General features: G+C 43.6%; 1 protein-coding gene across 2 annotated transcripts in view; it reads left to right on the forward strand.

The window, feature by feature from the left end:
* The window catches only part of PRMT8 (protein arginine methyltransferase 8), a 759,198-nt gene that overhangs the window by 259,478 nt on the left and 483,900 nt on the right, over positions 1 to 15,820 (forward strand). The window lies entirely within an intron of this gene.

Consider the following 15,820-nt stretch of genomic DNA (forward strand, 5'->3'; position numbering starts at 1 on the left):
ATGGCAAACCTGGCCTACAACTGATTGCATATTTAATGTATTTATAAGTCTCTAGTATAATGTACTATATGTACCCAGGGAATATAAAAAATTAAATGCTACTTGTAGCCTTACCAATTATCTAACAATGGGGGGTTGGGTCTATATTCACGTCCAAACTGGGCCGCCAATTAAGCTAATAACGAAAAATTGTGTGGACGTGTTATTTTGCTAGGTGTTTATTTAAATAAACCCTTTTAACACATAGAGAGGGTTTGGTGTATTTAAATACACCAAACCCTCTTTATGTGTTAAAAGGGTTTATTTAAAAAAACACTTAGCAAAATAACACGTCCATACTTGTAGCCTTACAGCACTCATTGTGCCACTCACTAACGTAGCACTTTATAACATTTCTCATGCCTGCAATTGCAGACTGTAGTGTAGTTTTAAACGGAATTTGACCTTGCAAAATAAACCTTTTGCCAGGTCTAAAACTTACTATTTAAAACATATATTCCCTCATAAGGTAGGTCCTAGACAGCCCATAGGGCAGGGAACATTGTATTTAAAAAGTAGGACATGTGTTCTTAGGTTTTACATGTCCTAGTAGTGAAAGACTTCTAAAGTTGTTGTTCACTACTGTAAGGCCTACTTCATTCATAGGATAACATTGGATTACCCTATTACATGTAATAAGTGCTAACATTTGAATGAGAGCAGGTATAAATATAATGTTTGGACTCAAATTAATTATAATGTATAATTCTCTTTAATCGTAAAGTAAGATTTTAGTCCTTCTAGGAGTTTCCAGCTGCCTTGGACTGTTAAGTGCTGCCCCATCTGGAATGCATTTTGGGCCCTGACAGGGAACAATAGGACCTGAGTGTAGTTGGGAGAGGGCAATCCTGTCAGGATGACTGGGGAAATAACTGTTCCCTGCCCTAGTTACACTTCAAAAGACAACCTCCAGCACACATATAAAGGAACCTGATACTAGTCTTTTGTCACCCTAGACTTCTTGGAGCCATGGCAGAGGAAGGGAAGAACTTTCTAGAATCAGATGTGGGGGTAGACTAGAAGATTAATTCAATTCAAAAGCTGGCATCAAGTTTAAATAATGGACCCTCAGAACACCTGTTCAGTACACTCCTAGAAAGAATAAGACTTCAGAAGGTCTGCCTTGTGTGCCAGAGAACTGCCCTGCTGCTTGAGGCCTGCCGTGTCCTTCAGAGGACTGTCCTGCTGCTTGAGGCATGCCTTGCTGCTGAAGGAGAGAGGGACATCTCCTTGAACCCAGGACTACCAGAGTGACTCCAAGTGCTAGATGGCTGGCCTTATGTGTGAACTACTGGGCATATCAAGCTCCAAAGACCTTTAACCCTGCTCCTGGCCTTGCCTGGAGTGCCTCATCACCCCCCAAGTGGTGTTGCCAGATCCTGGAGCCTTGGAAGTGGTTTTAGAAGTGCTGCTCCTGCCTAACCCTAAAAGTTGGTAGAAGAATTGACCTAACAACCAGCCACTCGGCCAAAGGTGCATCACTGGTCAGCCTGATTTTGCAACAGATCCTGCTATGTTTTTCTCCGCAGCAGCAAATCCTGGTCAGTGGGATCTCCGAGTGACGGTATCCAGCCTGTTCGGCTACGGTTTGCAGCTTCATGCCACTGGAAGTTTTTAACTTTCAAAAGGTTTCTCGGGTGTCAACCTATTTTCCTTCAGAATTGTGGAAATATCATAACTGAGTTTGATTGTGTAGCAGCATAATAGCAACCTTGAAAAATGTACATCTCTATTGCATGAATGACAGGTATAACTATGACACACAAGTCAAGAGAACTCATTCATACTGTCCAAAATGTCAGTGAATAAAATCGGGAAGTAGTGAATGGAAGAATAAGTGGCATATTCTCAAGGATCTATATCCGAGTTATTGGCACTCTATTGCAGCCAAATTGGCGATAAATTTATCGCCCTTTTCACAAGCTGGTGCAAACAGACGATATCAACAGTTTACCTGCGATAGCACTCACAAAAATCATCGCCACAGATGACCCCAGCAACCAACGCTAATGAGATGAAGAGGTGACGTTCCCGTGCAAAAAGCTGCGACAACACCACTCCACAAAATTCTCAACGACTAGGCAGAGCGGCGATAAGATCACAAAACATGCAATAAGGCGCGTTAGCAGCAGGATTTTAACACCTGCTCTGGCCTGGTGTAAAGTCGGACAACAACCGGCACCAGCCAAGGGAGCACTGCCCATTGCCAAACATGAAGAACAACAGATGCACCCGAGCAACTGATCATGCAGCGGAGTCCCAGTAGGGCAACAACACCCACTGCCACCTCCCCCAGGACACCCCCCCCCCCTTTGGACAAAGATAATGCACATCAACTCCACTAAACCATGAACCAAACAAATCGCCTGAAGTCGCACAATCACAACACCTAACATACAGGTGTGGCCAGAAAAAGGGAAATCATACATTCAAATAATATAATCCAAATAAAACGTTTATTACATATTAAACCAAAAACAACAAATCTGAAGAGGCACGGCAGGTCTTCTCAGGGCATTCTGTAAGTCACAGCCTGCAAGACAGAAATAAAGATGAGCAGGCCCATCAAAGTACAGAGAGAGAGAGCAAAAGAGAGAGAGAGAGAGAGAGGGGGAGAGGGGAAGAGATAAAGAGAGGGAGAGAGAGCGGAGATCGAAAGAGAGAGAGGGAGAGAGAAAAAGAGAGGGTGAGAGAAAGAGAGGGAGATAGAAAGAGAGGGAGAGAGGGAGAGAGAGAGAGAGAAAGAGAGAGAAAGAGAGGGAGGGAGAAAGAGAGGGAGATAGAAAGAGAGAGGGAGAGAAAGAGAGAGAGAGAAAGAAAGAGAAAGAGAGGGAGAGAGAGAGAGAGTAAGAGAGAAGGAGAGAGAGTGCCAACACTGCGGACCCAGGCCTCACTGCTAACCTGCTGCCACCAGTGTGTCTACAACCACGTGCCGGTACACGCTGCAGTCCCCCAGGTCCCTTATCTGAAACAGTTTACAGAGACATGAATGGCAGAGTCCATACAGTTGCACACGCCATCATCACTTGCCCGCCCCTGCGCACACAGGCTGCCGCACTCCAGCCCCTCCTGCCACCCAGCAGTGATTGCCCGCCCCAGCTCAACCAGGCCTCACTGCTCACCTTCCGACACCGTCATGTCTCTAAGAGGGCACACCATGTGCCGGTGGGAGCTCCAAGGCCCACGACCATGGCACCCTCCACATCATGCAGCCCCGCACCGCGGGCCACCAGGTCACACATTTGATTCTGGGTCTTGATTTCGCTATGACAGAGACGATATCAGTGCACACAGCATCATTGCAGGCTGCACACCCGCTCAGCTCTAGAGGTGCCCCTAACTCTGTGAACCGCGAGGCGACGCCACGTGGTGGGAAGCCTGCACTGCCCGCTGGGTCAGGCCTACACTGTGGTCTTTCAGGGCGCACACTAATCCTCACCAGTCCGGACCGCCAAGACGGCGCATCATCGCAGGCTGTACACCCGCTCAGCAGTTCATGTGCCTGTGTCTGCCGCAGTGTATCCGGTGCCACCAAGTCTGTGCACCGCTAGCCATGGACCCTTTATGATCGAGTTTTGTGGCGCGGACGCCATTATGTCACCTCCGGCACTGGGCAATGTGCGGTGCCTGAGCCCTAGGCTCTCAGGCATAAATGATAACCACACTGAGTCACCCAGTTACAGTGGAGTGGAAATGGCATCCAGCACGTGCACCAGGCCCTTTTTATTGGCAGGGTCACATGTCCTGTGACGCCTGTGCTGGATGGGTGTGGTGTGGGTGTAAACCAGCCGTGAGGGAGTGGCTGTGGCATACTGACAACTAGACCTGTGAGCAGCAGATCCCTACAGGGAAGACCTTGGACATGTAGCGTTGTCATCCCCCCTGTGAGCGTTAGCGGAATGGGCTGTCCTGGCGTATGCCAGTCCAGATAAGGGTGTGAACAATGACCCCGGGGCTCTGGGCATGGTTCCATCCTTGGCTGGACAAGGAAGTGACTAATGCATGTGTCCCTGTTGTCGTGTCGGTGCCACTTGGACAGCGGTCGGCATTGTGTCACCCTGTGACCCAAGTCCCACAACATGAGCAACATGGACGCAAGGGGGAATCACTGACCCTACATTCATCCATACTTCCGCACTTGAAGGATCATGGACATGACACATCTGTGTTAACATGAATGTTTATTGCACATTCAATGGAGTGTTGCAGCTGGAGCAGTACAGGGTCATGCAAACCCCACTTTACATTGCTGGCCCATGGAGGGCCAGCCATAGTCCTTCAGGGAATGACAAGTACATCAGTAGAGGAGAAGTTCAGTCCGCAGTCTGATAGCTATGTCATTGGTGACCAAACAGAATATGGCAGTCCATGTCGAGGTCCAAGGTGAGTGTCGCAGAGTGCATCGGGGGACAGTGGAAGGTGATGATGCAGAGGGAGGAACCAAGCAGAAACAGGCCATATGGCGGAGATGAATGCTACTGCTTCCTTCTGACCACGAGGGCAGATTCATCCGCATCTTCGTCCACTGCTGTTTTATGCGCATCACATGTGGGTGGTGGTGTTCTGTTTCCAGCACTGTGTGGCAGTGACACCTCAGGGGCTGAAGGTGGAATGTCTGCCACACTGTGTGGCACTGACACATTAGGGGCCGGAGATGTGGATGGAGTGGTAGCAGCAGCATGCATCGCCAGCAGCGCCAGGCCTTGTGGCAGCAATGCCATGAGGAGGGTCTTTATGGCATTGAGGGACCCAGCTACCTCTCGCTGGTGTGCAGCCGTGGCAGCCTTTCTTTCTGCCCGCATCCGCTCCATGTTCTCCATGATCCTCCGCATTAGTCCCAACTCCCGGGCGAGATCGCTGGAGGCACTCTGACTAGACAGTCGTTCTTGTCGCAGAGTCAGGACTCTAGCGATGTCAGCCTTGGTTCGTTGGAGAGCATGGAGCGGACTGTGGGTGTCCGTTAGGGACTGTGAATGGTCCCTGATGGGACTTAGACACCCACCTATGGCGTCTAGTTTGTCTGCCATGCGGTCAAACCCCACCTGCACCTGTTCAGCCAGCTTCTCCTGGTACCCCAACACATAGCATTGGAAGGCCATGTGTTTGTCTTGGGGTCCTGGGAGGCAGCCGTGGTGGTGGGTGCTGCCTGCTGTGTGTTCTGTGCAGGGGTGGGTTCTCCTTGTAGCAGCTGGGCTGCCCTGCTGCTGGAAGTGGGCTGCGGAGGCTCTCCACAAGCTGTTGGAGGGCATCGGAGTCGAAGGTGTGGTGGTCCTCTTCGTCATCAGAGAAGGGAGGTTCGGCCTGGTCTGCAGGAGGTGTTGGATTTCCCCCTGCAATGTGAAGGGGAGATGCAGTTTAACATTGTGTTCACATGTATGTTGACGCATTGTACATGTTTACATTCAGACTGCATGACAGTGCACATTGTGACTGTTTGGGGGGTGCTGCCTATTTGATGCGGGACAGTGGACATTCCAACTACAGCACAGATGTGTGTTTGTACTTGTACATTGTGAACTCACAGTTCCCTGCAATGTCAAATGTGATTGGCCAGTTTCTATGCACATGCGGCACCAGTTGTGTCCTCTGTTCTGTTGTGGACGTGTTGCGGTTTGTACCACATCGTTGTCAATGTTGATGTGCTCTGCATGTAATGTGTGTGTGCCGCATTTTGGGGGAGTTGCCCCTGCAACTCTGATTTGGCTTCTGTGCTTCTGCAGTGCTGGAATGTTGCCTAATTGGGTGCATTGGCCTCTTGGTGGGATTTGGGGATCTGGGGCATAGTTTGTCCGCAGATGTGCTATGCTTATTTGTGCATGTGTGCCATTGTGCCCACCTCCCCCGTCCCCCAAGTCCCTGGTCATTACTCACCCTGTTGCTGTTGTGTCCGGTCATGTTGAGAAGTGTCCGGGCCCCCAACTCCTGCCACTGTCTCCCCACTGATGACTGTGGACACCATTTCCTCCATCTCGTCCAGCTCCTCCTGTGGCGCTCGGATCCCACCTTCAGTCTGCATTGCTGCCTTCCGGTAGTTTGCGAGTTTCTGCTTGGTTTTGTGCTTAACATCATTCCAGCGCCTCTTGACCTCTTCCATTGTCCTCTTCAGCACTCCGACTGCATTCACCTTGTCCACGATGGTCTGCCATATTCCATTTTTAGTTGCCAGTGACACAGTGGAGGTGACGAACAGTAGTTGATGGTGTTCTATCACCTCCGTTATCAGGATCCTGTTTTCCTGTGGACTGAACCGCTTCTTCCTACTCTTCTTGTCCTTGCCCTTCCCTGACCCCGAGGTCCCAGGCTGGTCCTCGGGGGGCTTGTGGGGTTCTGGTTGTCCTCTGCACTTGCTCCGGCTACCTCCATTGTGCTTCGCTGTTGTTTGGCTTTTGTTTGTTTTTTTTTCTGACTTTTATGGTGCATTTTCCCACATGGCGTGTGGGATTTGCAGGCCTGTGGCCTGTGATTTTTGTATCGCAATTGGCCTCATCGCATTTTTGTTTTGCATTCGTGTTTCGCATTTTTGCTGCGTCGAGTTGATTTTAGCGCTTTCATTTGACGTGTTGTCGTGGGTCAATCGCATGGTACTGCCATGTTGAGAATTCCACGTTAACACAGAGTTATTTTCCCACGATAGACTGGGATGTGAAGAGTTGCGTTAAGCTACTTTTGCGGTAGTTATCACACGTTCTTGAGAATATCCCCGTAAATGTGCAAGAATGGATGGGGTCACATTGAGTGTCAACAAATCAAAGCTTTTGAGTTGTGTTGTATGAGAGAGTATACAACCATTTTTACGTGTGATTAGACAGTGCTTCTGTTGCCAGATCTTGTTGCTCAACCGAAAAAGAGCTTTAAGTTGCACCACTGAGAGAAGGCCTTTTGCTCCACCCACATGTTGATATTCCTTCCAACAGCACTTGATTGGGCAGACGTTGTGTGCTTTTGCTGAAACATAGTGATTGTATTTCACCTGATAAATTGTTAGAAAGTTTATGCTCAACATAATTGATCTGAAGTGCTTATGGTGGCAAATCGATGATGTCAAATGTTAGATGTGAATGGTCTAATCTGTTGATTATGTAAATTATGACAAAGGTTGTAGGTCTGACATTTTCAATGCATTGTCATTATACTGTGTCAATGCCCGGAAGCAGGTTTTTGTTCCATGGCATCTCCCAGATTCAAGTAAAACGCATGGAGTTTAGTGTTGGTTACCCCCTCAGACAAACTTTGGCAGTAGAGAATTTTGGACTGGGATAATACATGTTAGGCCTTCTTCGAAGGGGGTGTAGACCATTTTTACAAATGTTCTTTTTTGCACATTTGTAATTTCATGACTGCATGCCTGTTAGACCCTATGCCTGATGGATGTCTTTCCAGAAAGCTGACACTGAATACAGCAGGCCAAGTTGGTTCTTTTAACAGCCCATTGACCAATGCTTCAGCCATTGGTCTGTTTGATTGTGATTCTGTGTCTGGCCATAACAGCATATAGCATTGGAAACGGGTCAGTCCAATTTAGCCATTGGGTCTGTTGCCCTATTAGTGATGGCACTTTACCGTATAACATATACACATCCACCTGAATCTCAGAGTGTTCCATTACCAGGGCTGGTTGGCCAGTCCATTAGTTTTCCATTTTCTTCTTTTTTTCCCTTCTCCGTTTTCATGTGTTTTTTATTTCTTTAGAGCACCCAGGGCGTACCACTGTACTACACACTTGCCTCCCATTTCATTTGCAACACGCCACATCCCACATTGTCACAGCTTCTAAAATTGGGGGCCATCTTGGAATGATCCATAGTGTATTATTGTTTTAACATTTTAAGATGGCTGCCTTTATGGATTAGCACAACAATGATTCCTTAGTCACATTAACATTCCAAGATTACTTCCAGCATGATGTTGACTTGGTGGCCATCTTGGAATGGTTTTGTGCATAGAGTATCATCGATTCACTGTTCCATGATGGCGCGTACATTGCTTCTAAATGTGGTGGCCACGTCAGAACTTTAAAATAATGATATACAATGCACAAAACCATAACAAAATTGCCAATCCACTGACGTATTTCATTTTCTTATTTTCTATTACAAGCAAAGGCCTACCACCCTGTGTCACATCATTCTTTACATTTTTATAATGTTATTCTTTTAATTTGTCTTGCATGTGTGTGTTAGGTTTGCATGTGTGTATATGTATTGTGGATTAGTGAATGTAAAAAATGTGTCAGCTAGTTAATGAATGGATGAATGAAGGCAAAAGTGTCGGATTCGAGGTAAAGAGTGCATATATGTGTTATATATGCCTAAACTCAAAAGTGAGTGAAGAGGCACTTACAGTTTTCAAACACATCTCTTGGCATTGACAACGGGGGTTCAAATTGCAGGCCTTACTTGTGGCAGGAAAAATCCTTTGTTAATGAGCCACTATACTAATGTAAGAAAAGGCAGAAAGGAAAATGTAAGAAATTGGGAAAGTGTCTCTCATGATGAGACAAAGCACCAAAAACGTTTCAAGGTTTCTCTTAAACAGAGTGAAAGTAACAATGAAACCTTATTCAGAGGATGCTTTCAGTTCCTCAAACCCTCACTTTTGATAGTTCAGCTAAAGTAATGTGTACAGTGAATACATGGCACCTATTGCAATTCAGAATCAGTGGCACAGCCTCATGATGGGATCACCCTGAAATATTAATCATGAAAGGAAACTGAGCCAAATACTTTCACTGCTGCAGTTAATATTGTATATTGATGGAATAATCTCTAATACTATAATTACGATAAACTTGGCAGATACTCCACCTTTTAAATCATTCACCTTCCTGGTAAAATGGATGAAATAATCCAACACCCCAGGCACTGCTGCAGGCCTGCCAAGCCTTGCTGCAGCAGATTACATTTATTTCTGTTTGTGCGTTTATATTTTGTGCATCATTAACAACATGCAACATGCATTTTCACACTTCATTACACATGTATTCAATGATACAATATTGTTATTTTGGGAATAAATTCTCTAAGATGTGAAGAAGAGCGTTTTTTTGACAATTTTTAATAGGCCTCACTTTGGACCTGAATTCCATTTTGTTCAAAATGAAAGCTACTCTTGTGACTCATTCTCTCTCCCCCTTCACATTTGAGTGTCTGCCATTTCTGCAGTACAAAGTCAGGTAGAATAATATTCGTTTGTTTCCATGCTTATTGTCCAGGCCACCTTCGATGAACTTTCCCTGCCTCAGTCTGGAAACTGCAACTATTCTTTCAAGGTTTTTACACCAGATCATTTTGCCCAGTCGTTAATAATAACACAATGTTGTTCATGTATCTAGTTTGTTATAGCATTCATGGATGACATAAGCATAGAAGGGGTGTAATAATTATTCATGTAGTGGGATAGTTCTCGGGTGTTAAAGCAATATGACGAGTAGTTTTCATGTGCTCTGATTTGATGACCAATGATTCATTTGCTCACACTGCAGTGATTCTGCAGTTCTGTTAATTTAATATGCGAAACAATATATAAAAACTCTCGATTTTAGGGGTGAACCAGGAGGCTTTCCTGTTCTACTTGGGGAGCTGTCCGTTTTTTTCCCGGATTTCACTTCCCACTTGGACTTAGACTAATATTTGATTTAGTAATTCTCTGTACTGCCCTATTCACTGAGAGCCGCCATGGAATTGATTCGGTATCACCTTATTTTCTAATTTTGTAATAAAACACTTTACCTATTCCACTGATCCTGAAGTCAGTTGTTGAGTCGGCCAATGTCTTTAATTGACGGCATTCTTTTATATGTTGATGCATCTGGAAGTGTTTTAACAGAGTGATATATTTTACTTTTCAATCTGAGGCTTAATACTGTCTCTGATCTAGAGAATTGTGGACATACTGATTAAGGTAAGTATGGGGTGTGTAAAATTGTTCCTCATGACCACATCCCCAGCACGTGCATTCTGTTATTCATATTTTCTGATGTGCATCTGAAAAATCTGCAACTCAGATAGAGTGAAAGTCACATTCTACTCATACACACAGCAGAACATGAAATTATCCATAATTGAAATATAATAATGAACAAATCAGTATCACCATTAATTGTAGGGATAGTGTCTATGTTCCATCCAGTGACAGAAGTTAGAATTCACAAACCTTTTCCAACCCTATACTACCAAGGAAATGTTTGGACATTTACTTTGTGTAAACCCCTTATGGAAATGCCCCATACAATTAGGGGTTTATTCACAGTGACAAGTATTTTACCCCTGGGGACAAAATAGAACGAATTATTATGATTTAAAAGGTGGAGTATCTGCCACTTTTATCGTAATTAAATCACTGGACACTATTCCATCAAAATGCTAAATCAAATGCAGCGGTGGATGTATTTGGCTTGGATTCCTTTCATGATGAGTTTTCAAGGGCAAACCTGCCAGAGAGGCTGTCACTTATGCTAACTTGCAGTAGGTGCCATTTATTCACTACATGCAGTTTTAGAATACCATATCATTTCTATGGGTAGTTGATGTGAATGATCTCAAGTTGTGCATCTTTGTAACTTAGTAAAGTCTTAGAAAGCTGATAAAAACATTAACAAATATCGGCTGGGGCTACAAAGAAAAGATTCCATGGATATAAAATGTACGTCTTCATTAGTTTACCTCCTCAAAATAAGTTTTACCATTTGATACTAAAATTGACCTTATGGGATATACCAAAATGAATTGTTTTTATGCACTTAAATAACATGTGTTATTGAAGGTGGAATTAAGTCCAGGCATCTTGGTATTTGGAAAGTGTTGCATTTAGCATTGACCTCACACTACATAAACAAAATAGGCACTGTTGAGTCATTTGTGCTTTGAAATCGGTGGCAAGTACTTAGTCCCCAGACTCATCCTACTAACCAGTGTATCCACAAAACTTTAATTCAAAGCCCATGGCTATTCTGAAGGTACTGACATTCTGTGGAGATGTGAGAACGACCTAATTATGTGCCATATGTACTAAGCATGTTAGCGGCTGGAAATGCTCCCATTCAGCATTTGCGACCCTTAAAATGCCTTTTCTTATCTACTAATCTTTTAAGGAGTTGTAAAAGGTTTTTCGACTCCAAAAATGTGATTGCGCATGGATACCAATTCTTTATCTGGAAGGGGCATGTTGTAGGGGTTCCTTCCAAATACTGACTCAGTATCTAAAGTATAATTTGTTTGGCGACTGAAATCTTGTAGAAAATATTATTATTTTACAGACGCTTCAAAGGAGGTGGTATGCATTTACTTTTTTACTTTGTGAATGTAAAAAAAAGTTTCTTGAAGAGTAGGTAGTGGTCACATTGCTAAGTCTTAAAGAAAAAAAAAGAAAACATTTATTTTCAAACATTGTAAAAAGAAAAGTTTACTTTAATGAAAGACAATTGCATTGTGGTCTATTGGCCCCAGCAGGCCGCCATAGGTGTGATTGTCTCCAACTGTATTGAGTCACACTATGATACCTGTCTCTTTAGAATTCATGAGGTAGTTCGGATTGCAACCCACTAGAACTGACATAATAGTACACAATAGGTTCTTAAAAACGTTTACTGGTCGCAAAAATACTGATCACAATTTATGACAAGTATTTTGCAACCATACAGTCGTACCTCTGACCTATATTTCTAAATGAGGTGCGAATCCATTGGGTGATACATCATTACATATGAAGCAATAGTAACTTGTAGAAATATGTTTCATATTTCTAATTTTACTCAAAAGCTGCAGCGACAAATGGCCGTTGTTTATCGCCTGATGATTTACGTTTCTTTCCTATATATATAATTCGCACAGCACGTGCTGCCGGTTGCTGCTTCGCGCTGATTCCCCCCGGGTACCCTCGTATTTCAGTACTGTTAATGAGTACAGAGAGAAGCCATGTCTTTCATCTGCTCGATGCTTTCCCTCCTCTTCACCTGCTCTCCCCTTTACATCTGACAGATTGCCGAGGTATTCGTCACGTATGCCCCCCTCACAGATGAGATTTGCTCCTCCATTTTATTTTATTTGTCAGAATCACAAATTGACTAATTCAAGCTCATGCATCTGCAGCTCCGGCCTGGACACGCGCCAGTGGAGCTATAAAAACTGCACTGATGGGAAGTCTTCACCAACCGGCTGAACCCTTTCCTTCGGAAACACTGCAGAGCTGCACCGCCGGCTTCAGCATCTGGTAATGCCACAATAAAGCAAGCATTCTCCCAACTGGCAATATCATATGATAACTGCATGCGTCTTTCTAGAAAAGATGGAGTTGTTTATATTCTTGTATATAGTTTTTCATATTATGACTATTGATCAGTCTTTCATTTTAAGAGGACCAGGATTAAAATCGTCCAATGCAATTTAATTACATTTCCTACAGAATTCTGTCGTTGTGCCAATTGCAGTGCCTTGTACTGGTGGTTGCAGGGACTGGGTACCAGAGCTCTTTTTTGGAGACTGCAACCTATTTCTCATCATCAGATTTTGAACCAGAGGGAGAGAGAAAGGCAAAGCAGGAAGAAATAAGCCAAATGTAGGAAAAGTGGAAACGGGGTGGCAAAGACACTGCAAGAGTGAGATAAATAAGAGAGAATTGTAGGGAGGGTGAAGGAAGAGGCATAACACAGAACCAAATCTAGTTTTCCTTGTGCAACCCTGGCGTTGGTCAGCACCAACGGCGGTATCCTAAGAAAGCCTTTGGTCTCTGCAATTGTTTTCCAGGTAATGCACCACATTTTGAGCCCCTCTTGATAAACCTGGCTAATATACACTTTGCATACAAGCATTTTGCTAACTCTGAAAAAACTACGAGTGGCGTGAGTTAAGCAATGCTTTGTTTGTACCAAAACACAGTGTATCGTTCTGAATAACTTAGTAAATACAAATGGTTCTTAATCCTTTCCAGGAATAGATGACGTGTTAAATACTAGAATAAAACAGACCTTGAGTTCCAGAAAATGTTACTTTACATATTTTCTAAGTAAATTGCAAAAACGAGGACTGCAAAAATATTGTGGCCCAAAATATTATCATTAATTAGGTAAGTTTATTGAATTGCATATATAAACATTAAATTAACTTAAAAACATATATTAACTTTAACAAATATTGCATTAAAATATATTATAGAAAAAATATAAATGCATAGATTCACTTAAAATTATAAAAATATATACTTTAAAGTACATGTAAAAAATAATGAACATAATATGGAAATAAATAAAATATTAAATAATCGCAAATAATAAAACAAAACAAAAAATAATGATTAGAACAAAACACTAATACCAATTTATATTAACATTTATAATAAAATAAACATACAGAATAAAAGTATTACACTTTAAAATAATTTTTTTATAAAAAATAATATTACACCAAAAAGTAAAAATATACAATAAAGAAAATGAAAACTAAAATAACATTTAATATTAAATCAGAAAAATCATATTTACGATTCCCACTCCATCCTGAACAACAGTAGGGAAGGTGTTGGGCTTTGGAAGTTAGTGAATAAGTCATTCTTTATTTGTTTCAATGAGCTAAAATTGTTACAAAATGTTGCGACGTAAAAAAATGATAAAACAACATTCATCACCCATGCGGCCAGCAGAAAGCTCAGAGTCTCTAAAGTGTGGAGTGCTGATGATAGAACATAGTCTGTGCTTTTAATTTGTCAGCGGTGCTGTAGTGCTGGTTTGTCAAGACGTTGTCAGCAATGTCAAAAGTAGTCTGTTGGCCAGAGCCCATGCTTGAGGCAGTTTTAGGCACTGGGGTTGGGTGACAGAATCAGCGAGCAAAATTTGTGTGGGAATGAATTGTGCTTTTAAGGCTTACAGACAGGCAACCTAGAGGGGGTTCCACTAAGGTGCAATGTGCTGATTGTAAACAATAATAGTCCCTGGTTCACAACTTGTGCATGCAGGGACCTGGATTGATATTGCCGAATTCTGGGCCCTTCGAGTTTGCGCCGTCAGTTAAAGTGCTGAGTGCTGTTTGTCCCTTGGAGTGTCAGCTTTTCTTAATCTACCTGGGTTCAGGGATTTTTTTTTAACTATCTTTTTATTGGCATTTATATTTATAAAAAAACTATACTCAACACCATTACAGAACCATGGTAATAAGGCCATGTTGTACAATATACATGTTTGATAAGCATCTGGTTACAATGATTATGAATACAGGATATGAATCAACTCTATCTAATCTATCTCTCGCTCCCAGCAAATGTTTCCAGAAAAAAATTCCCCTCCAAGTGCGATGCATCCGTAAAATGACCCCTCTTCATGGTATGTTCTCCAACAGGGAGCATTCATTTTGGGTAGTGGCTTTGCCCATTGTAGCCGTATACAGTACCAAAAAAAACCACAATTTGCCACATACAGCCATAACGTAAAAGAAAATAATAGCCACATAGGAAAATAAAGGAAATATAACAGAGGAGAAATCACTCCGTGCCTATGTACAACAAACCTACAACTGCAACTTGGAACAAACTACCAGGGGTCTTTAGTGTATGTAAACTTCCATAATCTATGGGCCGATGGATTTTTGGGATGGGTGGAACCCCGGGAGGCGAGGGGGGGAATGCGGGAGAGGAAGGAAGGGGGAGGGAAGGGGAATCAACGCTTGCCCTACTCGTAAAGTTCCACCAAAGTGCTTAACCCTCCCCCCAAACCCGCTGGCGCCCCAATCAATGCTTCCAATCTACACCCACCTGCATCTACTAATGTGTAGGAGTGTGCACTTCCCCCGTGCCTTCGGGGTAAGTCGAGTCTGTGTCTGTGGATTGTACCGCGCGTGTCGTGTTTCCCATGCCTGCACAATATCAGCCCAGGGTTCCGCAAGAGGTTTACGCCGTTTTGTGATCTTATCTTCCTTTATCAAGGCCCTCTCCTCAGCTCTCACCCAACAGGAAACATCAGCTTCCCAAGTGACCACCAATGGAGCCTGCTTCGCCTTCCACTGAAGTGCTATTCTCCTCCTAGACAGGAGCAAAGCCAGATCTACAAAGCCCCAACCGTTTAGATTTGGGTCGCAGGAAGAAGCCTAGAAGACAAATCTCCGGGACACATGCCATGTTTAGTGTCCGAACTCCATTAATCATGTCTACAAACTACCTGAGATCTTTTGCCTCACTGCGTTGAAGTGTACCGAATTTTAGGAAAGGAGGCTTTAGTAAAGTGAAGCATCCATTTAAGAGGACCGGGCATAAGCAGATCAGATGAGCCACGGATTACTCTTGTGAGTGACATAATCTGCATCACCTAGCATTTGCTAGTGACTTCCAGCAGCCAGTTACATCTTTGATTGGAAGAGCCATTAGTCTTGCAAAAAGGCTCTGCTTGAGTATTGGCTTTCTTAACACAGTGTCTTTCTCTGTAAGAATTCAGTATGACCTGAATGTTGATGTTAGATGCTTCAATGGAACTGAGATCTTCCAGCCTAGATAAGAGCCTGGGCACTGGCATATCGAAACTTGAGGGGCCCCCCCTGCCAGGTTCGTGGAGGGGCCCCCTCCAGACTCAATCAGCAGCTCTCCGGACAGAGTATTGTGCCGAGAGGGCTCCCTGGAGCTTGCCCCCCCTCACCGTGGCGGCTGCGGGGCCTGTGTTACGCCACTGAGCCTGGGTTGTTTTTCAGTGCAGTTTTTAAAGTCCGGTGGTTAAGAGGTATTCCCAGTTGTCGGTGACTAGATTTAGTTTGGAGCAGGTATTCTGACCAGCGGTTCTTTCCGTCTATAAAAAAGCTCTTCAAGATTT

Source organism: Triturus cristatus, chromosome 4_1 (genome assembly GCF_964204655.1).
Source record: "Triturus cristatus chromosome 4_1, aTriCri1.1, whole genome shotgun sequence".
In the NCBI taxonomy this organism is placed as follows: Eukaryota; Metazoa; Chordata; class Amphibia; order Caudata; family Salamandridae; genus Triturus; species Triturus cristatus.